This window comes from Neovison vison, chromosome 2, assembly GCF_020171115.1.
Source record: "Neovison vison isolate M4711 chromosome 2, ASM_NN_V1, whole genome shotgun sequence".
In the NCBI taxonomy this organism is placed as follows: domain Eukaryota; kingdom Metazoa; phylum Chordata; class Mammalia; order Carnivora; family Mustelidae; genus Neogale; species Neogale vison.
The window spans coordinates 184,669,793-184,695,403 of NC_058092.1; the positions used below are offsets into that span (position 1 = coordinate 184,669,793).

General features: G+C 52.3%; 1 protein-coding gene across 5 annotated transcripts in view; it reads left to right on the forward strand.

Annotated features, from left to right (window-relative positions):
* Positions 1-3,673: 3,673 nt before the first annotated feature.
* The window catches only part of PALD1 (phosphatase domain containing paladin 1), a 78,003-nt gene continuing 56,065 nt past the window's right edge, over positions 3,674-25,611 (forward strand). Inside the window, exon 1 of one of the 5 annotated variants that reach the window (XM_044239693.1) lies at positions 3,674-3,802. The gene's annotated coding sequence lies outside the window, so the exon portion shown is untranslated. Of the gene's footprint in view, positions 3,803-9,744; positions 9,842-10,219; positions 10,248-10,626; positions 10,645-12,134; positions 12,533-25,611 lie in introns of those variants that run through there. The other 4 variants (XM_044239695.1, XM_044239694.1, XM_044239696.1 and 1 more) reach the window with 4 other exon arrangements.

Here is a 25,611-nt window from a genome sequence, read left to right on the forward strand (position 1 = left end):
CACATGCAGGCCACCATCTGCCAGGGCTGCTCCCAGACAGTGGCTGAGCCCAGGTGAGACACTAGCTGGGCCACTCTTGCCAGAAGCAGGACAGATTTACTGGGCAGGCTTTGGCTCTGGTTGCCCTCTCGGCCTGGCCACCACGCATTCAGGCCTGTGCCAGGCCTGTGCCAGGTCTCGGGCTCTTTCTCGCAACCTCCCCTTCCCCACCGCTTTCACTGTGTCAGGCTTGGAGGGCGCTCTGAATGCTCTCCCTCCTACTCTTGCCTCTCACAGTCTTTCCTGTGCATTCTCCCAGTAAGCCTCTGGCAAGGCTAACTTCGCCTCGCCGTCCGCTTTCCAGTGGGTCATTACTAATATCCGGTAAAAAGTGGTACCTTCACTTTGGGTGGCAGGCCAGAGGGGACCTCAGATGTCTTACTCGGATCGCTGGAACGTGGGGGCTGCCAAGTGTTGTGGGTAGGGAAAGGTGAGCTCTGAAATCAGCCTGCCTGGTGAGGATCCCCGATCTGCCGCTTACCAGCTGTGTCCCCTGGGACGGTTAGTTCACCTCCCTGAGCCTCAGTTTCCTCTTTTGCTAAAGGAGATGACTCCCGCCTTGTGGGATAGAAGCAAGCCTTCAGTGAGTGAAGGCACATGAACTGTGACACAGAGGGAACGCTCAGTCTGTCCTTCCCTGGAGGAGGGAAGATGGTGAGAGGAAGGAGCAAGATGCCGTCTCCGAATCTGTCTGTGTCTGGCTCCAGGAAGCGCCCTGGATTTGGTTGTGGGGTGGGAGCTGCACATGCCCCTCTGAGCCTTGGCCTGCACGCTTTGTTTTTTCTTTTAAGATTTTATTTATTTATTTGAGAAAGAGCATGAGAGAGGGAGAGAGAGAGAGAACGCATGAGTAGAGGCAGAGGGAGAAGCAAACTCCCAGCCGAGCAGGGAGCCTGATGTAGGGCTCGATCCCAGGACCCTGAGATCATGACCTGAGCTGAAGGCAGACGCTTCACCAACTGAGCCCCCCAGGCGCCCCTGGGCCAGCGCACTCTTAAGAGGAGTTGGCAGCCCCCTCCCCTCCTGCGCCCTATAAGCTGCAGGTGGGGGTGTTTCATCTATGCTGATGGGTGGGGGAGGCCAGAGTCTTAGCATCAGGGCAGGCAGCCAGGAGCTGGAATGGCTGATTGCAGCTGGAAGAGCGCCTCAGGGTTATTGGCCCAGTGGTTCCCCAAATACCAGCACAAGTACAGCCTTCAAACCAGCCAGGGGGCTTTCCCAGTCTCCCGCCCTGGAGATCTGAGCTTACGAGGCCTGGAGTGGAGCCTGGGGGTCTGAGGCTGAAACTTTCTTGCTGGAGATTCAAATACGCACACAGGCAGGCCGGGGAACAGCTATCCAGTCCTGGCCCGAGGTCTCCCCCTGACTGCCAGGACAGTGAATGCCTGTCTCAGATCTTGCCACAATGCAGGGGCCTCTGGTTTCTGTGAACATGCGTGGTATGCCATTATGCTCCCAAGTTGGCTTTGGAGAGGAACAGCCCTTGACGGGTGGGCCTGTTTCCCTGTGGCTTTGAGCTGACCGGGTCCACTGCTGGGCGCCTCCAAGACAGTAAGGAGTGAGTGGGGTGGTGTCTGTCCTTTCTGAGAGGCTTAGTTCTAGGCCATTAAGGACAAAGAAGGAGACTGGGTCAGGTAGTGAGTTCCTGGTCTCTGGGAACAGTCAAGTGGAGGCAGGGACCACTACATTTGAGGATTTCATACAGGGAATCCTTCCATGTCCGGCAAACTGCACTGACTCCTTCCTCAGGCTTTGTTCCTTTTAGCTGTCTTTATGACGTCCATGCGATCCTGATGCGGGGGGTGTCGAGGGGTGGCCTTAAAATCCTCCAGCAAGAAAACCGAAAGAGAAAAAAAGACAATAGGAGATGAAGCAGGGACGGCCAAATTGTGATGGTTGTTCTAATCGAAGGATGGGAACATAGAATCAAGCATACTCGTCTGTTTTGGTACGTACACAAAATGTTCAAAATATAAACTAAAAATGACTTAGTTATCTGAATGTGTCCTAGATGCACGGGGTAAAAAAGGACAGTGAGTAGAAGGCACGTCGGTTGACCTTCCTTGGGTCCCATTTTCCCTGCGAGGGCTGAGTCCCCTTTCCAGCATCTTCTGCAGCCAACAGACACTGTGCATGGGTACACAAATCTATGAGCTCACTTTAAAAAAAATATTTAAAAATAGATAGCATATCCATGTGGAACAAAATTCAAATGCACAAGAAGGTATGCAGCAAAACCTTCCCTTCCGCTGGAGGCTCTAGCCACCCAATTTCCTGGAGGCAACGAAAGTTACTGGTTTCTCAGGTGTCCTTCAGAGACATTCAATGTGTGTGTGTGTGTGTGTGTGTGTGTGCACGCGGGCGTGTGTGTGTGAGAGAGAGAAATATATATATTTATATATATTCATATATATATTCAGATATATATGTTCATATATATCCCATATATAGAGAGAACATATATAGAATATCTATGTATATATTGATATCTATATCGATATCTGTAGATATATATAGGTATATATAGATATATGTTGTATGTTATCTATTATCTATATATAGAAAAAATAGATATATATTATTATATATTATATATATTATCTATATATTGTCTTTATGTATGTTTATACCCTTTTTGCAGCTCCTCAAGCGTTAAACATTGGAAAGTCCTGTACTTTCTTCCCCTGGTTCCCTCCCATTGCCTCCCCTCGTACTGTCTTCACTCAGCTTCAGAGTTGAATGGGTGATTTCCCTGAACCCACAGCACCTTCTCATCATTGAGACACGTGAAGCTTTTCTCTGGTGTTGTTCTCTTTGTTTTCTTTTCCCTTCACCTCATTCGTTTTTCTCGTAAGCACCCAGGGTAGTGTGTTTGACAAATGTTTTCACATAACGTACACATCCTCACTCTCATGTTTTTCTGGGTATAAGTCTTGTTACTTTCCATCCATGGTATTATGTGGCCCGTTGTGCTCTGTTTCTTTCTTTTCCCTTTCTAAAGATTTTTTAAAAAATTATTTATTTGACAGAGATCACAAATAGGCAGAGAGGCAGGCAGAGAGAGAGAGAGAGAGGAGGAAGCAGGCTCTCTGCTGAGCAGAGAGCCCGATGTGAGGCTCAATCCTAAGACCCTGAGATCATGAGCCAAAGGCAGAGGCTTTAACCCACTGAGCCACTCAGGTGCCCCTGAGCTCTGTTTCTTAGTTTATCCTAGAATATTGCATTTTCACACTCGCTCTGCACTTCCTTGTGTACCCCTGGATTGTGGGGTGTAGCTTGCACAGGATTCCGTGGTTGAAATCCATGTGACTTACCCATTCCTCTGAGGCTGACTCCAGCCCTGCACCATCATGGAGAGCCCTGCCTTGACCGTTGTGTCCACGTCCACGTGTGGACCTTACTCCGGCCTCTAGGCATTCTTTCCCATCAGCCCACATACACCCACCTCATATTTTAAGACATCGGCATGGTAGTTCCTGTTTCTGGAAGCTGCAGTCTAGCTAGCCGTCAGCTCTCTGTCTGTGGATGTTTCGTTTGTTCCCGTTCTTTCACCATGGCGAAGCATGCGCACCCCTGTCCATGTGTCCGTTTGTGTGTGTGTGCAAGTATAGGTGGAACTCCCGGAGGTGCAGCCACCGGAGCAGTCTGTATGGTTGTCATTTGGATAGATGTCATTGGAGGGTGTGACAGTGCCCTTTCCCTACCCCACCCCCGCTGCCAGAAGCTGTCTTCTAGCATTAAGGTTCTTTGAGGCTCTGAGAGGGTAAGTGACCGGGCTGGACGACATAGCTGGTGAGTACTGACGCTGAGACTAGAGCCCAGGAGGCTGAACCTGGGCTAGCGAACTTGCCAATGCGTTTGGCTGGCTCCTGTGTGTCCCGAGCTGCTTGGAGCCTGAGACCTTCCCTGTAAGTCTGGGGGCCTCGGTCTCTCCTGGAAAGGGTCTGGTAAGCCAGCCCTGCCCACTGGCATGCTGAAGGGGCAGCCCAGGAGCTTGCCGCTCGGAGATCCTGGGAAGACGCTGTGTCGGGCCTCTGTAGCTCCCTTCACCCCCGCCCTGCCCCCCACCTCCCCTACGCATCTTCTTAAAGGACTCTGTCAGAGTGAGGCATCCTTGGGAGCCCAAGTGACGTTGCTTGGAGACAACTGGGCAACAGATCTGGGTTATTTAAAGGAAAGAGAGGGAGGGAGGGAAGGGGTGACAGCCTGTTTATTCAGGAGTAGATGATCTCCTTGCCGCAGGGTTTGGCAGACCCCCTCTCACGCTCCCCCCACCTCTTGCCTCATTATTCCCAGTGTCTGGGGCCTGGGATTCTGCTGCGAGACCCAGCACAAGACCACTGGGAGCTCCCTCCTGATAACAGTGGGGGCAGGGGTTTCCCTGAATGTTCTAGGGAGGCACCAAGCAAGCGTTGGCTAGGGAAGGCCTCGGAACAAGGCCTCGGAGGAATCTTCTGATGGTGACAGTAGCCACAACTGCTGGTAGGTACTGAGCTTCTTCTCCAACTACTCATTTTTAAGAGCTTTAAAAACCCTGTCAAGGTAGATGTGACTATTCCCATTTTATAGATGTGGAAACAGAGGCTCAGAGGGGTTTAGAGACTTCCCTGAGGTTACACAGCTAACAAGGGGCAGAAACTGAATTAAAAGTCAGGTCTGTCTGATGCCGAATTATACACAGGAACAAATTGCTGTACGTGGCTGGAGTTGGCAGGGCCCTGGCAGGGTACCCACTGTACCCCGAGCTGACCTGGAAACTCATGCTGAGTGCCCCTGTCCCTGCTCCCCCAGCACCCGGATCCCACGGCCTTCCACAGGAAATACGGCACTGGTGATCAATTTCCTTGTCTGTCTCTGCCACAGGTTGGTGAGCACCTAGGGCGGGTGGGATCCTGCTTATCTCTGTGCCCCGAGCCCAGGGTAAGGCATTCTTGTAGGTACTTAGAGTGCATTGTCACACAGAGCTCGGATGCGTGAGACAGGGTCCTCCCTGTCACCTGCAGATCCCGAAGGACAGTGTCCTTCCCCAGAGCCGTCTCTGCCCCAGCTGGACAGACCTGGGCCCTGCAGCATTCCGTGGGGGCTGGTTTCCCATCTGCACCCTCTTGCTGTCTTGTGGGATCCAGCACCGGGGTTCGTGGACAGGCAAGGTCTGATCAGCTGGGAGCACTTCAAAGCACAGGGTCGGGTGGTGAAAGCCGCTAGGTGTAGGGGCACTGGGTACCAGGCCCTGTGTGGTCTGGGACGCCTCACCAGGAGACTCTTCAGTGTTTAGCTCTTCAGTGTTAGTTTTTAGAGAGAGGATAGCTCAGACTGAGCCAGGCCGAGTTCTGGTAGGAAGGGTGGGAGTGGGGAGGCGGGGGCAGAATGGGGAAAGGCAGGTCCATACATGAGTGTGGGTCCTGGGTTTGTGCTGTAGTTGGCATTGTCCCCTCATCCTCCTCTGGACCCCATGGCTATGCTGCATGCAGCTGATCATGACCTGCCTTCAAACCAGGCCTTGGTATTTCCTCTGATAATGGGGGTCACACAGGCCGCTCTGTGCAGGGCAGCGAATTCATCGCCCCACCTGAGGCCCACAGCCACCAGCTCAGGTAATTGTCACTATTGTCCTTTTATAGATGGCCACCAGAGGCTCGGAGGCCTCTGTCATTTCTAATGCAGCCCCACAGTACTCACCTCTAGACCGATCTCTTGTGCTATTTTCTTTATAGTGTGAGTCCCTCCACAATGATCTTTCTTCTTTTTTCGTTTACTTGTTCACGGTATCCCTCACCCTCATCTTATAGAAATGTCAACCCCATGAAGGCAGGACCTTGTCTGCCTCTTCCCCTGCTCAGGGCCGACCACAGGGTTGGCACAGAGAAGGTATATAGTAAATGTTTGTTGACTGACTGACCGACCAACCAACTGAATGAATAAATGAATGAAATATTTGCTGAATGAACGAGCCAGGATTTCTTCTCCCTTTTCTTTCTTCTTCTGATGGAGCACTCTTTCTGTCATTCTTGAGGAATGTTCTGGAGACAGAATGAGCCTCCTCTCATATGTCCTGGGCAGTCTTCAGTCAGGCACTGAAGTCAAGGAGGGAAGTGAGGTCTCCCTGCCCTTGGGGACAGCACTTTCACACACAGGCCACAGGTGAAATCAGTTTTGTGTACTACAGTGGGAAAAACCAGGATAGACTAGACATCACACACAGAAGGTTAAGCATTTTGTTGTGACCCACACACGTTTTCATGGCTCTTGTGTAGGTGGTGGTCCCCACATAAAGTGCATTTCTTTTTTTTTTCTTCCAAGATTTTATTTAAATTCAAGTTAGTTAACATATGTAAAATGTATTTCTTACTTCGAGTGTCAGTCACAAAAGTTGGAGCCCAGTGTGTGAGTTTCAGTCATGGGAGATGTCATCCTCGAACCTGAAAGAGTACAAGCAATGAAATTAATGATCCGGCTGATAACTATGATGCCAATTACTGAACACGTGTTCCGTATCAGGTGGGGGTGCTTAGGTCCAGGGCCCTGCACAGAGGCGAGGGGGAAAAAGTCCAGAGCAGAAAGTGATCCTGTCAGCAGGGAAGACTGCCTGGAGGAGGTGGAATGCACACTCAGCCTTGAAGAACCCCTCTACCCTGGCAGGTTCAGGGCTGGGTCAGAGCGCAAACCTCGGGTGGCACTAATCATAACGCTAGCAAGAGGTGCCTTTGGTGAGCTCTGGCTGAGTACCAGGCACTCCCTCATTCCTCCAGACACTCCTGGGAGGCAGGAACCACTCACATCATTTTGCAAATGAAGACAATGAGACTTGAAAAATGTGGGGACTTTTAGGGTAGAGAACATTACGGAGACTGGATCCAGGGCACGACTGCCCTGCTCGATGACCAGGTCTGTAAGGCCTGGGCCGTACATGGAACGGGATTGAACAGAAGAAGGCTGCCACATTTTGGAGATGGCATGGTGGGCCTAGAAGGCCAGACAGGTGCAGCAGGACCCCAGGCAACCAGGGCAGGTGGAAACTGGTCTATGCTGGGACTCAGACAGTAGATGTCTGATTACCTGAGCCTCAGAGGCCTCCTGGCTCAGGGGGAAGACTGCAGGCTCTATGACACCCCCCAGCCTCGTGGGCCCATGTAGGTCCCAGGTTGAGACCAAAGCAGTGCCCTGGGGAGCAAGGTTAGGTTGGCTCCCTGCCCTGACTCTGTCCTTGCCTCGGCCCCAGCCTCCTGCGGCCTGTGGTGGGCTTGGCAGGGAGCGAGGAGCAGAGCAGAGAAAGGCCCGTTTCTCATCGTTCGTCTAGTCTCAACTTGGCTGGTTTGAACTCAGCTCCTCTGCCTCCCAGCGAGTCATTTGAGCTTGTCAGGTAATAACTCTTGGCTTGAGAGTTCCCATGAGGGAACTGGGGTTCCCACAGCCTATGTTTCTGTGCAGGGACTGGACATGGGAACTCTCCTCTGACAGCACCAGCACCGGCTGGCTTGGGCAGAGGGACTTTAGAGGCTACAGACAGTTCTGGGAGTGTGAGTAGTGGGATTACTGGCTATTCTTTGTAGCTTTGGGCTGCAGTAGGTTGGTTTGTGTGTGTGCGACACATACTTACCTACACACACATGCTCACTTGCATGTCCACACTCATGCCCATTGGACACTTGTGCACACATATACCCTTATTCACATCTCTGCAGACGTGAGCTTACACATGAACAACACAAGCACATATGTATGCACACACAAGTACACACACTTGCATAGGGCCGTCGGTGGGGCCCTGGCATTCTTTAAGTCATGAAGTGATGTCTTGGGTGCTGGTGTGTGGGGAATGTGGTGTAGTCATAGCGCTGGGGGCGGGTGTGCCGGCAGAGTGGGTGTAGGTCCTGAGCCCTCTAGTTTTTGAGGTCCTCTTCTAGGACCATCGATTCTTTCCCAGGGACTTTTGGGCTTCTGCTCTGAGCGTCTGGATCCCTCAGGAAGCTTCTGGGGCCTTTTGGGCTGAAAGAGTTGGCACAAAGGATTCTTCCCTCCTGCTTTGGGCTGGGAGAGAATAGAGTGTCTTCTCTAGTTCATACTTAGGGCTGCTCTATGTCCCTTCCTTCTTCTCTCCTTCAGTATTCAGCCCTCTCTTCCTCCCAGGCCCACGGTGGGGCCTGTCTGGTTCTGAGCCTTTCTTGTGGTTGGGGGGGACCCCCAACCTCATGACCAGCAGGTACTTGGTGGAACCTCAGGGGTTGGGTGTGGGCAAGTGAGACTGGGCACTGTGGCCTGGTGGACTCCCTGAAACACCTTCAGGCCTCTAGCCCTTTCCTTCTGGGATCTACCAGCCGAGCCTCAGGGCTGTCTGTTGGAGCTAGAAGGTTGCGATGGCTGGCTCTCCTGGGGACACCTCTGCCCTGGGGTTTTCTGCTTGATTCAACAAGAACACCTACTGTGTGCGTGGTGGATACACATGGAGGAGTTCGGCACTGCGCTGGGGACCAGTCAGAATTTTGTCTTCTGGGAGCTCAGTCTAGAGAAATAAACACAGACAGAGCCCCCGGCCTCTGCTGGACAGTGAGGGAGGGCGAGCAGCATGTATGCACGCTTGTGTATTTATGTGCGGGTGCATGCCCGCTCATGCGTGTGTGTGTTTCTGGGAGTGCTCATGCTAATGCGGGGGTAAGCACCCTTACTTTAGCCCCAGCCTCCAGGGACAAGTACCCAGAACGCGGCACCCTCGGGATGGCAGGCATCCCAGGGGCATCAGGCATCAGTGGGGGACCCGGCAGTGGGTGGGGTATTATGGGGTTGTGGCAAGAGGAGGAAGGAAAGGAATGGCGCCCAAGAATGGAGCGTACCCTGTGCAACTTGGTAGCCCTAGACACCTCCTTGAAGGCAGACAGGCCTGCTTAGTGGGGAGGAACTTGGGGAAAAAGAGCTTATGTCACGTTTCCCACACCACATAGCCAGTACACTGTGAGCCCATCTGAGCCTAACTTGGCTGGACTCTCAAGGTGGTTAAGAGGCTTCACTAGCCCCTCCTGGACTTCCTCTTCCCTTCTTTTGTCATATCTTGGGTGCAGCAGAGGCAGGCCTGCAGTGGAAGGCAATTCTTCCCTGGGCCTCAGTTTCCCCATCCACTACACTAGGGGTGATATTAAGTCACAGTACTTATTTCATAAAATCATCTGGTGAATGTAGCATTTGAAACCTGGGTGCTGGAGGCCGGATAAGAGAACCACAAACCACAACCATTGCTTTTGTTCTCATTCATTCCCAGGGCTGACCTGGGGGGCTGCGTGCCTCTCTTCCAGCCCAGCGCCCTCTGGCCTGACTCTGGAAAGAGGTGAGGGCAGCGCTGCGTTTGTCCTGGGGAGATCCGGCTCCCCCACCTCCTGCTCCTGCTCTGAGTGGGGGCCAGACAGGTAGTGACAGGTGAGGAAGAAGGATTTCCCGAATGCGGAGAGGGAAGAAGTGACTCACTAACCACAACAAAGCCGATCTCTCAGAGGGAAGCCGCGGGGAGAGAGTGAACGCACGCGGGTGCCGGCGGAGGCGTGCCATCCACGGGCCTGCGTGGGCGGCGGGAGCGTAGGGAGTGGGAACGCCGCACTTAAGGGGCGGGGATAGTGGGAGTCACCTCCCCCCACTCATGGGGATGGGGGCGGAGGGCCCCTCCCCTTCCGAAGTTTCTGCTCCCCTCATCCCTTTAAGCCTCGGGTCTGAAGGGCGTCCAGGGCTTGGGAGAAGCCCACGACCGAGCGGACAGTCTGCTCTACGGCCGCTGACACTGGAGTGGCTGAGACCCGGACACGGCGATCGTCTCGCTCAGGTTCTCAGCACAGTGAGGCATTTATTCAGGCTCGCCGATGCTCATCGGAGTACCGCCGAGGCACGGCCGGCCGGGCTTTAAACAGCAGAGAGGGGCGAGGGAAGCTCCGGCCTGCCGATCGCCGGGGAGAGAGGGAGTCTGGGAGGGGGTGTGGCGCCGAGGGCATTCGCTTCTCTCTCCAGCCAGGGAGGCTGCATGGAGGGTTTGGGCATCTTCCAGCAGGAGCCGAACTAATGACAAGGGAAGAGGAACTGGCTTCTCAGGCAGTCTCCCCCGCCCCAAACTTTTCCTCCCAGCGCGGGGTGGGCGGGCCGAGAGAGGAAGCGGGGCCGGAGAAGGTGGGGCCAGCCGTTCCCTCTCCACCCCCGAGCCGCGGCTCTGGGATGCCAATCCCGACGCGGCTTGGGTGAGTGTGTCTTTAAATCCGAGCCCCCCGCCCCCGCCGCGGCTGGGGCGGGGGCTCGGGCTGGCCGGGGGCGGGAGCGGTGATTGGCGGTCGGGCCGGGTCCGCCTCTCGGCCGGAGGGCGCGGGGCGCGGGAAGCTGAGCTGCGAGCTGGGGTTGGGACGCGCATCTTCCAGCACCAGAGAGCGCGGGCTGAGGTTCTCCTGGCCTCGCCTCGTTGCGCCCGGCCTAACCGCCTCCGGAGCCGCCTCTGCCCACGGATGGGCTGGGGAAGTTGGGAGGAGCGAGCCGGAGCCCGCGCGGGTCGCGCCCAGCCGCTGCCTGTCTTGGCGCCCGCAGTCTGGGCGCTGCGCACCAGCCACAGCAGCGCGGATGCCCCCCGGAGCCGCGGGCTGGCAGGTATACACGCGTCCGGACCCGGGGCTGGCGATGGGAGGGCAGATCCGGAGTCCTCCGGGCACCCCCTTTCCTGGGGCGGCTCAGACCACCCACTCGCCATCCCCCGGCTGTACACGCCTCCTGGGCTCCCGGAGAGGAGAGGCTCTGGGCTCCCATCCAAACCCGCACGGTATTGGTGCCTGGGAGAGAAGTGGGACCTCAATAAAGAGTGGGCGGTTATTAGGTTGTTTGCCAGCCGCTGGGCTATCTCTCAACTCCGCCAAGGTTTCCGCCACTCTTGGGGACAAGGCCTGGAGCATGGTCCCTGAGCAGCCTCACTGCGCAGTTGGGAGGAGGGAAGCAGGGAAGCCGACTTTTGATCTATGCATAGGGTCACTGGACACATCTTTAAGGGGCTTGAGGCCCATGGAGCTGGTTCAAGTTATGAGGTCCCAGTGGGCTCAAGCTTTGATTCTGAGTCCCTCCTGCCCTGTCCCTCTGCAGGACTGGGACTCCCGGGAGAATCCCTTTTCATCTTCAGAGTTTTTTCCTGAAGAGTCAGTGACTTGTCAGAAAGCAGAGTGGGGTGTGGGAGAGCTGTTGGCACCTGACTCAAAAGTGGTCAGGATGGTAAGAACCTGTTCTTACCTCTTGGGCAATTTGGAGATGGAAGAAAGTGTCCTGGCCTCAGGAAGCTTCTGGCACTCTACTCTCCCAACCAAAGGTCTAGGCACCAAGTCCTTGGCTTCTGCGTCGAGCGACTGGACCCAATGACTGAGCACCTCTTACATGCCTGGCCCCTGGCTCTGCTGGGGAGAATGGGAGTCTGGGAGGACTCAGGGTGCTGTCCTCAGGTGGCTGAGCCCTATGGAGAATGCAAGACAAACAGACAGAAAGTTTGCTGATACAGGCTTTCCATACCAGTCCCGGACTAATAATAGTGGAAATGCCAAGAGGCTCCGCATGATTAATTGCCAAATAAGTGATGTAGGCTGCCATTGCTGGGGTGGGGGGTGGGGTGGATGCTGGGATCCCATTCTCAGGCAATCATATGCATATGTTTAAATCTGCTTAAAATGTTCTAGCACCATAGCCCTCTCCTCCCTGTTATCAGACGTCTCCACCCCTATGCAAAGAGAGCAGAAAGGGGTTCCAGAGATTTCCTTGCCTGTATGTGTCCCCAGCCCCACGCTCAGGTTTTTTCCCGCTGGTAGATTTCTGAAGAAACCCTTTTGGTTTTTGGAGTTAGGCCAAGCACGGGACTCCCCCAGCTTCCCTCGGGCCTCTGAGGTTTGAGGTCTAGGTCTAGCCTTATGGGAAGGAGGCTCAGAGGCCAGCAGGGAGGAAGTCCACACTTCATTTCTGAAGAGCCTCTATTGCGGGGGGCTGCGGATGAGGTTGGAAGTCTGGAGGCCCTGAGCCAGGGTTTCCTGTGAGCACAGACAGGCTGTCTGTCTTTGCTGGCCATCAGGTATTGAAGTTGGGGAGATAGAGGCGTGGGGGGGGGTGGGTAGGACAGGGCTGGCTTGATGTGGGTGGTCCCGGGGCAGTGCTGACCTCACTCTGAGGTTCTGCTCTGTCTGGGGGCTCTGCCCCCTCCCCCATCATCCCTGGCAGATTTCTGCTTCTCTGGAACGCTTTGCGGAGGTGGCATTGTGCTTGTGGCCTTGAGTACTGTTCCGGGAGAGGGTGTTGTTCACCCCACGGCCCGTGGCTGGGATTGTGAGCACTGCTGTGAATACACCCACCCACCTCCAAGCCGTCGGCACACATGGATCACCCAGGCCCGGGTGGGGAACACTGGTGTGCCCAGAGATGTGAGTGTGCTTGGGTCTGCAGCGATGTGGGCAGAGACTGAGAGGAAGCGGATGCAGTTGTGAATGAAGACAGACACAGGAAGGTGACAGAGGTGGGCAAGCAACCCAGGGGTACAGATGTGGGCAGGGGACACATAAACGTGGACCGCACATGGGCCACAGACACTGTGTAAGCAGATAAGGTCTCCCGGGGCAGGGGGAACCTTCCCACACGAGAGGCAGATGTGTGATGGGTGGGCATATGGATAATGGGCACGGACGTGAGCTGACATTGAGACACTAGACATGGAGTCCCATGGATGTGGCTTGAGTAGCTGGCAGACTGGGAGTTGGCTGAGGGCTCCTGGGGAAACGGACACATATACCTGTTGAGTTACCCGACAGGAAGTTCCGGACAAGGACAGAGGTGGGTTCCAGGATGTAGCCTGAGGAGTGCACTGCTCAGTTATCCCTGTGATTCTGTGTGGCAGCAGGAAGTTGTCCCATTCAGGTGGTGGTGATGTAGGCGATCTGCGGTGTGGCTTTGTTTCTAGGTCCCCACTGGGGTTTGAAGCCCTCAAAGGGCTTGGTGTTCTCTCCTGTATTCTGAGAGTCATTTGACCTCCCCTCTCCCTAGGTTACAGGGCTAGGTGCATGCCCTAAGCACCAGTAAGGGCTCCTTGAACCTTTAAATCTCATCTTCCTTGGGTTTCCAGAAGTTTCCTGAAGTGCGGCTATGTGGTTTGGGTAGGGAAGGAACCTGGCTGGGGGCTCTTCTTTTGAGCCCATGCCTGAGTGAGGGTCTCTGGCAGGGAAAGGACCATTCTTTTTTTTTTTTTTTTTTTAAGTTTATTTTTTTAACTAATCTCTACACCCAAAATGGGACTCGAACTCATGACACTGAGATTGAAAGTCATGGGCTGTACTGACTGAACCAGCAAGGTGCCCAGGAGGGGACCATTCTTATGGAAAAGAAAAGGTAGACGCTGTGGGGGGTTGTCTTTGATGGGACTTTTGCCCTCAGGTGTTCCCTCCCCTAAACCCTGGGTTTGGCCAGGGAAGGGGACCCCCCCCCCTTTCTGGCTGTCATCACTTCTGTTCTGCCCAACCGGGAGACTGGGAGCCAGCACGACCTCTAGACCCAGTTTGAAACTAACTCACTGCACAGCCCTGGGCAAGTTACTTAATTTGTCTGAATTAATTTACCTTTAGCCCCAAACTCCTCATCTTTAAAACGGGGCCAGTGACCCCTAGCCCTTGAGAGTGCTTTGAGGGTTAAATGGGAGAAAGTCAGTAGAGGGCCTGTGGCCCAGGATATGGCACAGAGGCAGTACTGTCAGTGGAGCTTTGATTACGAGCCTTCCCCTGGGGCCAGGACCCCCCCCCCCCCCCCCCGAGCTGCATCGGAAGCCAGGTGGCTGGCCTTGGGAAGCTGGGCAGGCAGGCACCCTTCACTGGAAAGCTGGGAGCTTTGTCCTCAACTCTTGCCCATTAGCCACTCCTCAGTCCTATGGACCGTCCACACGCAGGGTCAGGAAATGGCAGGCAGGGTGTATGGAGGCTTGGGCCTGCTGCCTGCCAGGCCTCTGGGAGGGCAGCCAGTGGTTTGCTAAGAATAGGCCCAGATCACGGGTCTGCCTCCCAGCGGGGAGCCGTGTGCCTCCCTGGTATGAGCCAAGGTGCTTGCCGGCCCTTTTATGTTTCTTGCAGCTCGCTCTCCCCACAGGAGCGGGCCTGGGAGCAGCAGCCTCTTGGGTTTTTGGCTGGGACCTGGGGAAAGAGAAGGCCTGAGAAGCACTGACCATTCAAATCTCCAAGTTCCTCTTCCACTCAGAGATTGTCACCAGCTCCCGGATCGTCTTCCTACCTGCCAGTGGATCTGCAGTGGCTAAGAACACAGGTTCTGGAACCATACCACCAGGGTGTGAATTTCGGGTCCCACACACATTAGCTGTGCGCCCCTGGGCACCTCACTTACCTTCTCTGTGCCTGATTTCCTTGTATAGCAGGGTTAAAGCTAGTAACTCGCTTAGAGGGATGTTGCAAGGATGAAAGGAGGTGGTGCCTGGAGAGCCCGTGGGGTCACGTGCAGCTCCTAGTAAGTGCTCTATGAACATTGGGGGCTACTGTGATTACTGTGATTACTGCTTTCTCCGCAGAGGGGGAGATGGGTGAGGCCAGGTTGGCTTGCATGGTGCCTCCTGGTCAGAAGGCACCAGTATGCAAGCTTTTCGATGGGGATTCCTGGCCCTGGGTTCAGTATGAGGTACGGGGGACCACAGGTCAGAGAGACCGAGTCCCTGCTGGGTGATGGAGGCACAAGCATACATTATACCATACCTGACGGGCACCTTCCCAGGGCCTGTACTAGCTGTGATGGGAGCTGGAGGGAGGCAATGATCTGCCTTGGGGTGGGGTGATGCATCAGGTGGGCTTCGAAGGATGGATTAGAGTTTGCAAAGGTGAGAGAAGGCTTCCCAAGCAGAAAAAGCAGCCCATGCAGAGGGGTGACAGCTTGGTGTGTTTAGGAATGTGAGCAGATCCATGCGCCTGGGGAGGAGACCCACACTTAGCCTCTCGCCCCGTCACAAAAGCCCTTGTGTGCTGGGACCTTCTGTCCCTCCCACTCTGGGCTCAGAGGCAGCCCTGGTTTCCCTGTTAGGACACAAGCTGGAGGCCCACCAGAATTCTGCGCTTCTCACTTCCCTTTTAGGAGTCACATTTGCTGTCCCCTCATTCTCCAGAGACCCTCCTGCTGCTTAGAAATGCCTGCCAGCCCTCCCTGGGGGCACTTGTTTTTGAGCTGGGGCTCCAGACTGCTCCTGCCCCAGGAACATGCCTATTTTTGCTCTTGGTTAAGATACCCGGGGGTTAATAGGTCCCCCATCTTGGGAATGAACTGAAGCTGTTGAAAACTCCTTAGCTTTTCCTAAGGAGTGAATGTCTAATGGTGGAATTCTGGGACCTTGGGACGTGTTCTGTATGTTTCCTCTAACTGACATATGGACTGGCTTTATCTCTGAGGGGGGTGCCCCTTCTTGGCTGTGGTCCTCCGACGAGTGAGACACAGGGCATCTGGGGTTACCTTCATGCTCAAGGCAGGCAGCAGGGAGCATCTGGGAACTGGTGTGTCATGCTGACCCGGTGGGTTCCCAGGGAGGTAGGGCTTTTAGAAATTCCGGAAGGGAGGGTGTGGTGCTGGGAGCACTGTGGGTCCACCGCTCAGCCTCCCGCCCTTGCCCATGAGGAACAGCCCCATTCCAAGAGTCTGGGTTGGCCCCATGCAGGAGGAGAGAGGTAGGTGCCCTCAGATGACCTTGGCCTTGCCAGCCTCTGCTGCCTGCTGAGCCTCAGGGCCTGTCTGCCTGCAGGCTATGTGACCTCTGTCCAGGCCTTCCTCAGAGTGGAGGAGAGGGATGCTTGGATGTTTTGAAGATTGTTGATGTTTAGAAAGCACAGAAGGGAGTTTCCCTCCTCTTTTCCTTTCTTTTTCCTTTTCCAGGAACTGTAGACCCCACAACGTTAACCCTCTCCTGTTGGTCACAGAGTGACGGCTGGATGTGTCCCCTTTGACTGCTACCCTGTAGTTACTGAGTCCTTCCTCCTGGGGTCCCTGAAGTGGGTGCTGACCTGTTCAAGTCTCCAGGGAAGCCTTCCATTAGAGCCCCAGGGCCCTGGTTGGCAGGGCCTAGAAGACCTCATCCAGGCTGGGTCTGATGCTGCCTTCCCTGCCCATATCCTGGCCCAGCAGTTCTTCAGCCTCAGTTTGACCCCCTTCTCCATGGGCGTGTGCCTGCTGACTTGCCTTTAGATGGAGCCTCATGGGCTGTAGAGGTCTCTGGCAGGGGCTGTGCCACTGGCTCACTCCAAGGCCTGCTGGGAAGCTCTGGTTTCCAGATGCCTCAGAGAGAAGGGCCTTCCCTGGAGATCGGGGCCTCTGAGGTGCAGAGCCCTTGAGGGAGCTGTGGTGCAACTCTCTACTGGGCCCTGAGCTGGGCCTGGGGTGGATAAGCCCCGGACTAGATTTCACAGCTGCCTTGGAGTCCAATTTCCCATCTGCAAAATGGGCATAATAATTTTTTCCCTCCCTCCCTACCTAAAAAAAAATTTTTTTTTTAATTGAGGTGATCTTCACTTGACATAAAGTTAATTATTTTCAAGTGTACATTTCAGTGAACTGTCCATTCACAGTGTCGTTTGATCACGGCTCTGTTGAGTTCCAAAATGTATTCCTTACCCCAAAGGAAAACCTGGACCTACGGAGCAGCTAATTCCCATTCTCCCATTCTCACCTCTGTCTTAGTTTAAAAAAATAAAAAAAAAAAAAGATTTTATTTATTTATTTGAGAAAGAGAGAGTGTGTGTGTGTGTGGGGGGGGGGTAAGGCAGAGGGAGAGGAAGAACCAGGCTCCCCACAGAGCAAGGAGCCCAATGTGGGGCTCGATCCCAGGACCCTGAGATCATAACCTGAGCCAAAGTCCGACACTCAGATGATTGAGCCACCCAGGCATCCCGCAAAAAGACTTACGGAGGTGTATGTGCCACAAAATTCATGGATTCTAAGTGCACAGCTGCATGAGTGCTGGTAACTGCCAGGAACATGCAGCCAACACCTCAGTCAAGTCTGAGTGCCCTTCCCCACTGGAAGGTTCCTCGAGCCCTGATGCAGCCAGTCACCACTCCCACCCCCAGGCCTGGGCCCACTTAGGTCCTTTCTGTCCCTCTGGTTTTGCTTTTCTTAGGTTGTCACATAAATAAACTCAGAGCATGGCTCGTCTCCTGTCCGGCTTCCCTGGTCCTTGTGCCCTTGAGATGTGCTCACGTTGCTGGACACTTTGGCCATGCCTTCCTTTTTGACTGCTGAGTAGTAATTCAGGCTGTGTGTGGGTGGGGTGGGGGGGGACTGCTTATCGCTTATCAGGTTCCCAGGAGATGCCTGCCCACCCTGCTTTTGAAAATGTAAATGAGAAAAGAATATAAAGTAGTTATGTTCATGAAAGATTCAAGTAGTAGCTTCGCACAGAGAGTATGATGGGAATCTCCCCCACCCCTCGCCCCCGTCCTGTCTTCACTGGAGAGAACGCCGCCCACAATTTGCTGAGTATTCCTCAGTGTTTCTTCTGTGCCTCTGGTGAATTTGTGTAGTTTTGATTTGGGGCTGTCAATTACACCGGCGCCATGGCCCTGGGGCTGCTTTTTCCCTTATTAGCCATTTGTCTTAGGGAGGGTCCCAGCACTGCCGCTGGAGCCATATCCTTGGAGCCGCCCGGCCAGAGATGGTTCTGGGTCAGACAGGCAGGTATCCATCTCCCCCTGGCTCTGAGCTGAGGCTCTGCCAGTCTTTGGGGAGATAGAATGAAGGCTTCCTGGAGGTGGGCCATTCGGATCAGGTTTCTGGAGGAGGGAGGCACTGGAACACAAGAGATCAGACCATCCTTGGAGTGGGTGAGGGGGTAGCTGGGCATCTGGGTGGATGTGCATTCCTGCTTCCATCACTACTGCCTCCCACTTGCAGCCAGCTGCAGGGGCTTCCTCTTCCGGGCTCCATAACATGTCCCTGGAAGGAATAGGCCCAGGAGCGGGGATCTGTTGGACAACCCTGAAGGCCTCCCTTCTCGTTGCAGTGAAATTGCACCTTGTCGAGGTGACAGGACCCCTGTCTTGGGTGTGCAGGAGGGGGGTGGGGATGTCCGTGGCCCTCCTGAGGAAGAGGGCCCTCCTGGCTCAGGTTTGCACATGCCTGGCTCTACCTGACCCCAGCCGATGGGGTTACAGAGGCTCTGCATCTGTATTGTCATGCTTCTTTCCCTGACCATGGCCATGCACGTGTAAAGGATTCACATTCTGGGCATACTTACTAACATCGGTTGTTTTCATGTGTTTCCTAGTTTAGTAATCAGAATAGTGTCTTACTGTTGGATGATGTGAGTTCTATGAGATGGGAATCCTGAGTTGTGTTTCAGGATGAGCTTGTCTGTGGCTTTGGGTTTCCTGTGAGCCTCTTTCTTTGAGCCCTTGGGGACGGTTTAAGGGGAGGGAGAGGGGAGTGAGCCTAGGAAGAAAGCTAGCAACAGGTGGGTTTGCTGATTTCCCTGTGATTTCTCCAGCTTAGTACTGCTCAAACCTGGGTAACATGTGGACCCTTCTCCTTTTAAAAATAGCACAAGTGTCTGCCTTCAGCTGAGGTCATGATCTCAGGGTCCTGGGACTGAGTCTTGCGTCAGGCTCCCCACTCAGTGGGGAGTTTGTTTCTCCCTCTCCCTCTACCCCCAGTTTGTGCTGTCTTGCTCTCTCTCTCAAATGAATAAATAAAATCTTAAAAAGAATACAAAATAAAAATAGTGTTTTGAGATGGAATTCATATGCCATATAGTTCACCAATTTAAAGCACACAATTCAGGTTGCCTCGGTGGCTCAGTCGTTAAGCATCTGCCTCCGGCTCAGGTCATGATCCCAGGGTCCTGGGATCGAGTCCCACATTGGGATCCCTGCACAGCAAGGAGTCTGCTCCTCCCTCTAACCCTCCTGCCTGCTTGTGCTTTCTCTCACGCTCTTTCAAATAAAATCTTTAAAAAAATAAAAAATAAAAATCCAGCCAAATAAAATTGCCCTAAAACCTCATACCTCCTTTAAGCTTTTGCTCCTCCTTTAGCCAAACATTGCAAAAGATTTGGTCTGTGCTCTATCTTTATGTCTTTAGTTCTTATTTCCCTTTCTTTTAAAGATCCTTCTTGGGGCGCCTGGGTGGCTCAGTCTTTAAGCATCTGCCTTCTGCTCAGATCATGATCCCGGGGTCCTGGGAGCAAGCCCTGCCTGGGGCTCCCTGCTCAGCAAGAAGCCTGCTTCTCCCTCTCCCTCTCCCCCTGTGGAGTATTCCCTCTCTTGCGGTCTCTCTTTCTGTCCAATAAATAAAATTTTTTTTAAAAAAGCACATAATTCAATAGCTTTTAGTATATTTAAAGTCCTGTCTCTGTTTCCACTGTCTCAACCGCCAGAAGATACTCTGTATCTATTACTTGTCACTCCCTACCTCCAGCACACTGATCTACTTTCTGTATCTCTGGAGTTTCTTATTCAGGATGTTTTGCATGGAATCATACAGGGTGTGGTTTTTTTTTTTTGGGGGGGGGACTCCCTTTTGAAGTTTTTATTTATTTATTTATTTGTAGATCTTATCTATCTGTCTGAGAGAGCGTGATAGCAAGCAGGAGTGGGGGGAACGGGCAGAGAGAGGGAGAAGTAGACTGCTGAGCAGAGAGCCCGATGTTGGGCACACAAGGTGGACACTCTCTTTTAAAAGAAAAAATGGGGGGTGCTTGGGTGGCTCAGTTGGTTAAGCATGTGCCTTCAGCTCAGGTCATGATCCCAGGGTCCTGGGATCGAGTCTCTCCTTGGCTTTCTGCTCAGTGGGGAGTCTGCTTCTCCCTCTCTGTTTGCTCTCTCTCTCTGTCTCGATCTCTTGCTCGCTCTCAAATAAATAAAACCTTTAAAAATGTAAGAGAAGAAAAACCTTACTTGTTGATTTGTTTCCTTATTAGAATAATAACTTAAATGTGTACAAATATAAAACTAGACGTAAATGCTTCACATTTACATAGTTTCTCCATAACCGTGAAATAAACATGAAATACCAATAAAACTAGAAAGCCAACCCATTGCAAAGGAACAATGTTAATCTACTGGAAGGATGTAAGCTGTGCCTAAATTGCCAGTGTTGGGTTCATAATAGAAGGCTGAGTCTCCTCTGTTTCCCCTGCCCCTGTCACCTGAACTTGCTGTACAGAGTGGCATTAATGATGTTGGCTATTTGGCTGGTTTGAGGGCAATCCTGATCACTCCCGTTAGAAAGCGAAGACTGCCAGTGAGTAATCCCCAAATGTTTGTCTCAGTAGTGCACCACTTGAGATCTGGGAAGCTGGCTTGTTTGATTGAAGATAAAGGCGGAATAGTGGTGTTTTTGAAATCTGCATATATTGGCTCGTAACCCCACTTCCTGTGGGAATCGGGCATTTGGCATAAACAGAGGTGGACTTTGCTCAGTTCACACAGATGCCGTCGACGTGAACATGGTCCCCGCTCCCAAGAGTCAGGCCTTTGAATAGGCTGCCGTGGGCTATGTATGGGGTGGCTCAGTTCTCTACCCCAGCCCCCTGCCTGGACCACCCCCCTGCCTGAACCACCCCCTTTGTTTGTACCATGTGCAATGATGAGATTTGGCCTTTAAAAAAAAGGAAAATCGATTATAAACATGGGCCGACTTCAGCACCAAATTGCACAGCGCTGCTTGCTAATGAGGTCATTGAGATGACCCAAGGGGTGCGCTCATTACTTTTTTTTTTTTCCTAACAAATTGAGGTGAAATTCACATGACATAAAATTAACTGTTTCAAAGTGCCCGGTTAATTTAGCAATTTAGCAGTATTAAGTACATTCACAGCCTTGTGCAACTAACCATCACCTCCATGTCATTCTAAAACATTTCTTAAAATTTTATTTTAATTTGGTGAGAATACTTAATATGTGATCCACCTTCTTAATAAAATTTTAAGCGTACAATACAGGATGTCTACAGATATGTTCAGCAGATCTCTAGAATGCTTTCATATCGCTGCACTGAAACTTCATGCCGCAGGATTACTAGCTCCCATTTCCCCTCCCTCTGGCCCCTGGCAGCCACCATTCCACTCTGTGAGTGTATGAATTAGACCATTTTTGTTACCTCATGTAAATGGAATCTACAGTATTTGTCTTCCTGCGACTGGCTTATTTTACTTAGCATAACATCCTCAAGGCTCATCTACGCTGTGGCAATATTGCAGAATTCCCTTCTTTCTTATAACTGAACACTATTCTGTTGTACATATAGACCGCATCTTCTTCCTCTTCTTTTTTTTTTTTTTTAAGATGTTATTTATTTATTTGACAGAGAGAGAGATCACAAATAGGCAGAGAGAGGGAGGAAGCAGGCTCCCCACCAAGCAGAGAGTCTGATGTGGGGCTCGATCCCACGACCCTGAGACCATGACCTGAGCCGAAGGCAGAGGCTTTAACCCGCTGAGCCACCCAGGCGCCTCACCGCATCTTCTTTATCCATTCATCCAGCAATGGGCATTCGGGCTGCTTTCTCCTCTTGGCCACAGCGAACACGAGTGTGCTAATATTAACATCTCTTTGGGATCCTGATTTTAAGTCTTTGGGGTAATATCCCTAGAAGTGCGATTGCGGGATCCTATGGTAATACTATTTTAAACTTTTTGAGGAACTTTGGTACTATTTCCCAGAGCGTTTGCACCATTTTACGTTCCTGCCAGTGGCGTGCAAGGATTCCCTTTTCTCGACAGCCTTGCTAACACATTTTTTTTTTTTTAATAGCTGAATAAGAAAACCATTGCGCAGAGAGACCACATTTTGTTTATCTGTATGTCAGCTCAGGGACACTTGGAGTGTTCCCACCCTTAGGCTCTTGTGAACGGTGCTGCTGTGAACACGGGTGTCCAAGCATTTGTTCGAATACCTACTTCTCTTGGATATCTATCTAGGAATGGCATTTCTGGGTCATATGGTAACCTTGCATTTAACTTTTTGGGTTTGATATTTTGCAGTTAGTGGTGATGGTTGTAGAGCATTAGGAATCTCTGAAATGCTGCTGAATTATACTTTAAAAGGGTGAATATTATGGTATGTGGATTAAATCCCAATTAAAAAAAAAAAAAGAGGGGCGCCTGGGTGGCTCAGTGGGTTAAACCTCTGCCTTTGGCTCAGGTCATGATCTCAGGGTCCTGGGATGGATCCCCGCATCAGGCTCTCTGCTCAGTGGGGAGCCTGCTTCCTCCTCTCTCTCTGCCTGCCTCTCTGCCTTGTGATCTCTCTCTCTCTCTCTCTCTGTCAAATAAATAAATAAATAATCTTTAAAAAAAAAAAAAAAGAGAGGGCTCTTGGACCCCAGAGCAGACATCCGTGGAGTCTGGATTGAGCCGTATTGTCAGCACTGGAAAAGCCACTCTCCCGCATTGCCTCGTGGAGTCCTGTGGACTTCCTGAGTGGTGGGGACGCTGGGCCTCTGCCCTGTGGTCTTTGTTTGGTGTGGTAGGTAGGAGCTATAGGAACCAGATGGGCCAGCTTCCTACCCACCCACCTCCTTGGCTCGTTCAGTGGCTTTCTGGCTTCTAAATGGCAGGTGTTCATTGTAGAACCCAGTTTTCTCCATTTCCCCACCTGCGAGCAGCCAGCCTTGGCTGTGGCCTGGACTCCGTGGTCAGAGATGCCTGTAGACGTGCCCCACTGACTTTTCTGGATCCGCTTTGTCCCTCTCTACCTTTCATATGGCTCATCGCAGGGAGCTTGTGACACGTTTGTCCTTCTTTGCAGGTCTCCAAGGCCTGCTGCTTGCTTCTGAGTTGCAGCGGGGTGAGGGATGACCACACCGGGGCTCTCCTGGCTGTCCAGGCCTCACTGCACACTTGCCTCCCCAGTCTGTCTCATGTCAGTTGGTTCGACCAGAGTCATCCATGGTTCCTCTCGTTCTCTCCCGCTTCTGGAACCACATATGAGCAGACCCTGTGGGCCTCACCCTCACAGCAGATCCAGGGTGAACCCTTTTCCCCTCACCTTTCCCACACTACTGGCCTGGCCCCCAGTGGCACTGGGACTCCCATGGGAGACTCCACACAGGTCTGTGGGCTTCGTTTCTCCCTCATTCCCCAACGCAGCAGCCAGGGTGACCGTGTTAGAATGTGAATGTCAGATCAAGGCATTTCTGTGCCCCAGGGCCCCAGTTGTGCCCCACTGACTCACAGTGAGGGCCAGTATCCTTACTGTAGCCTCTAGGATACCCCCATCTAACACCCACCCCCTTGCTCACACTGAGCTATCCACACTGCCTCAGGGCTCCTTCAGCACACTGGGAATACCTCACCTCAGGGCCTTTGCACTGGCTGTCACCTAGATCTGGGATGCTTTTCCTCCAGAGGGCCACAAAGCTTGCCCTGTTATTTCCTTCAGGTATTTACTCAAATGTGAAGCCTCTCTTAGATACCCTGTCTAAAATTTCGTGCCTCAGGTCCGTGTCACTATCACCTCCCCATACATTTTACTAATTTATGGAGCGTATTTCTGTGGCTCCAGCTAGCAAGTATAAGGTGGGATTTTTGTCCTCTGTTGTCAGCTCCTAGAACAAGTTCTCCCACCTACTAGGTGCCCCGGGAACATTCATAGAATGCATGCATGAAGAGGGAATGAATTGGCCCATTTTATAGACGAGGAAGCTGAGTCACAGGTTGACCTGAACCTAGTCTCTTGACTCCCATCCAGTTCACTGCTCTTGTGCTGAGCCATGATTTCTATCTCCTTCTCTCTCTGTCCGTGCTTCCAGGGAATGCCATGCTCTACTCTGAGGGTTTGAATCTTCAGACCTCCCCTTAGGAAGTTCGCCTGGTCAGTACGGTAATAACAAAAGACAGGTGTATCTCCTCACATTTGTGCAGAAATGATGGTAACAGGCTGTCCCCGTTTGTTGAGTGCCCACTCTGTATAAGGTGCTGGGTGGGGTAGCAGATTAGATGAATTTATTTCTCAGTTAAATCTCACAGCATCCTGAGGGGAGGAACTGTCACCGACCCCGCTCTACAGACAAGGAAGTGGAGAGATTCCGTATGGGGCAGAGAGGACAAAGATCAGTAATTTCTTGAACCAGTGAAGATGTGAGAAAACTGGCCCTCTTAAGCAACTCTGGTTGCTGGGCACAATGCTACTGCCTTTTGGCAAAGTAAGATGGCAGAGCCTACCATAGTTTTAAATGCACATGCCTTTGTATTTCAGCAGTGTGAGTTTTGGTAGCCCGCTCTGAAGATGGAAAATATCAGGATGGAAGGCTGTGTGCACAGGGATTTTGTGGCAGGGTGCTGGAGACCACACCGTCTCCTTTCAGTTCTGTGTTCTTCCAACCCCAGGGCATATGCACGTGCTGTTCCCTCTGCCTGCATGCTTTCTCACATGGCTGAAACCTGTCTTCAGATACCGGCATAGACCTTTTTTGACCATGGTCCTTTCCCTACCTCCCTCATTTTCTCTCTGAGCTTCTCAGTCCCTTGGAGTCCACATTCCAATGTGTATAATGTGTCATTATTATATTTCTTTGTTGACTCCCTTGTCCCTCTGTCTCTCTCTCTTACTCTTTTCTCTCTCTTGTTGGAATGTCTGTTTCACGGAGGGGCAAGACTGTTCCCCTCTGGTTGACATGGTCAGTCCTTAATAGCTGTTAGTTGGATGAGTAGTACCTCAATGAAATGGCCTGCCATCAGTAAACAGACGGGGTGGGGGGGTGTCTGTGTCTGAACAGGAGGGGTGTTTGTGTTGTCTAGTTAAGGGAAAAAACTTCTTGCTAGAGAAGGAATTTCTTTCTTTCTTTCTTTTTTTTTTTTTTTTTTAAAGATTTTATTTACTTGACAGTGAGAGATGCAGAGAGAGAGGGAACACAAGCAGGGGTAGAGGGAGAGTGAGAAGCAGACTCCCTGCTGAGCAGGGAGCCTGATGCAGGGCTTGGTCCCAGGATCCAGGGATCATGACCTGAGCTGAAGGCAGACGCTTAACGACTGAGCCACCCAGGCGCCTCAAGAGGGAAGTTTCTAAGAGGTGGGCTCCAAGTATGATGGGAAGGACATAAATCTTTTCTTTATACACCTTCATCTGACATGGACTGTAGGTACAAATACTTATGTAATAAAAAAATCTGACCAACAACGACAAGAAATCAACAAAGGGGAAAAAATGGACCCAGTCAGAGGGAGCATCAGGATTTGAACCCTGGTCCTTCTGGCTTGCAGCCTACGTTCTCACCACACCCAGCCCTTTCCACTGCAGACTCCCAGCAGAGCCTCACAGCAGTCCTCAGACGAAGACAGAGCAGGAGGTCTTGGCTCTTTGTCTTTAATTCTGTGAACTGAGGTCTCATTTACAGACAGTAAAGCAGGGGACAGTCTGAGGGATTGCTGCACGCGTCTCACCCAGACCACACAGAGAACACTTTCAGGGCCCTGGAAGGTTCCCTGGGGCCTCTTCCGGGCCGTTACCTGGCCCCCGCTCTCAGGCGCCCATGCTTTGGAGTGCCTTCCCCAGGGGTTAGTGCCTGCTCTTGAACTTTTTGTAAATTCGGTGTGAATGGAATTATAGCACAGGAGCTGTTTTTCTCTGGATC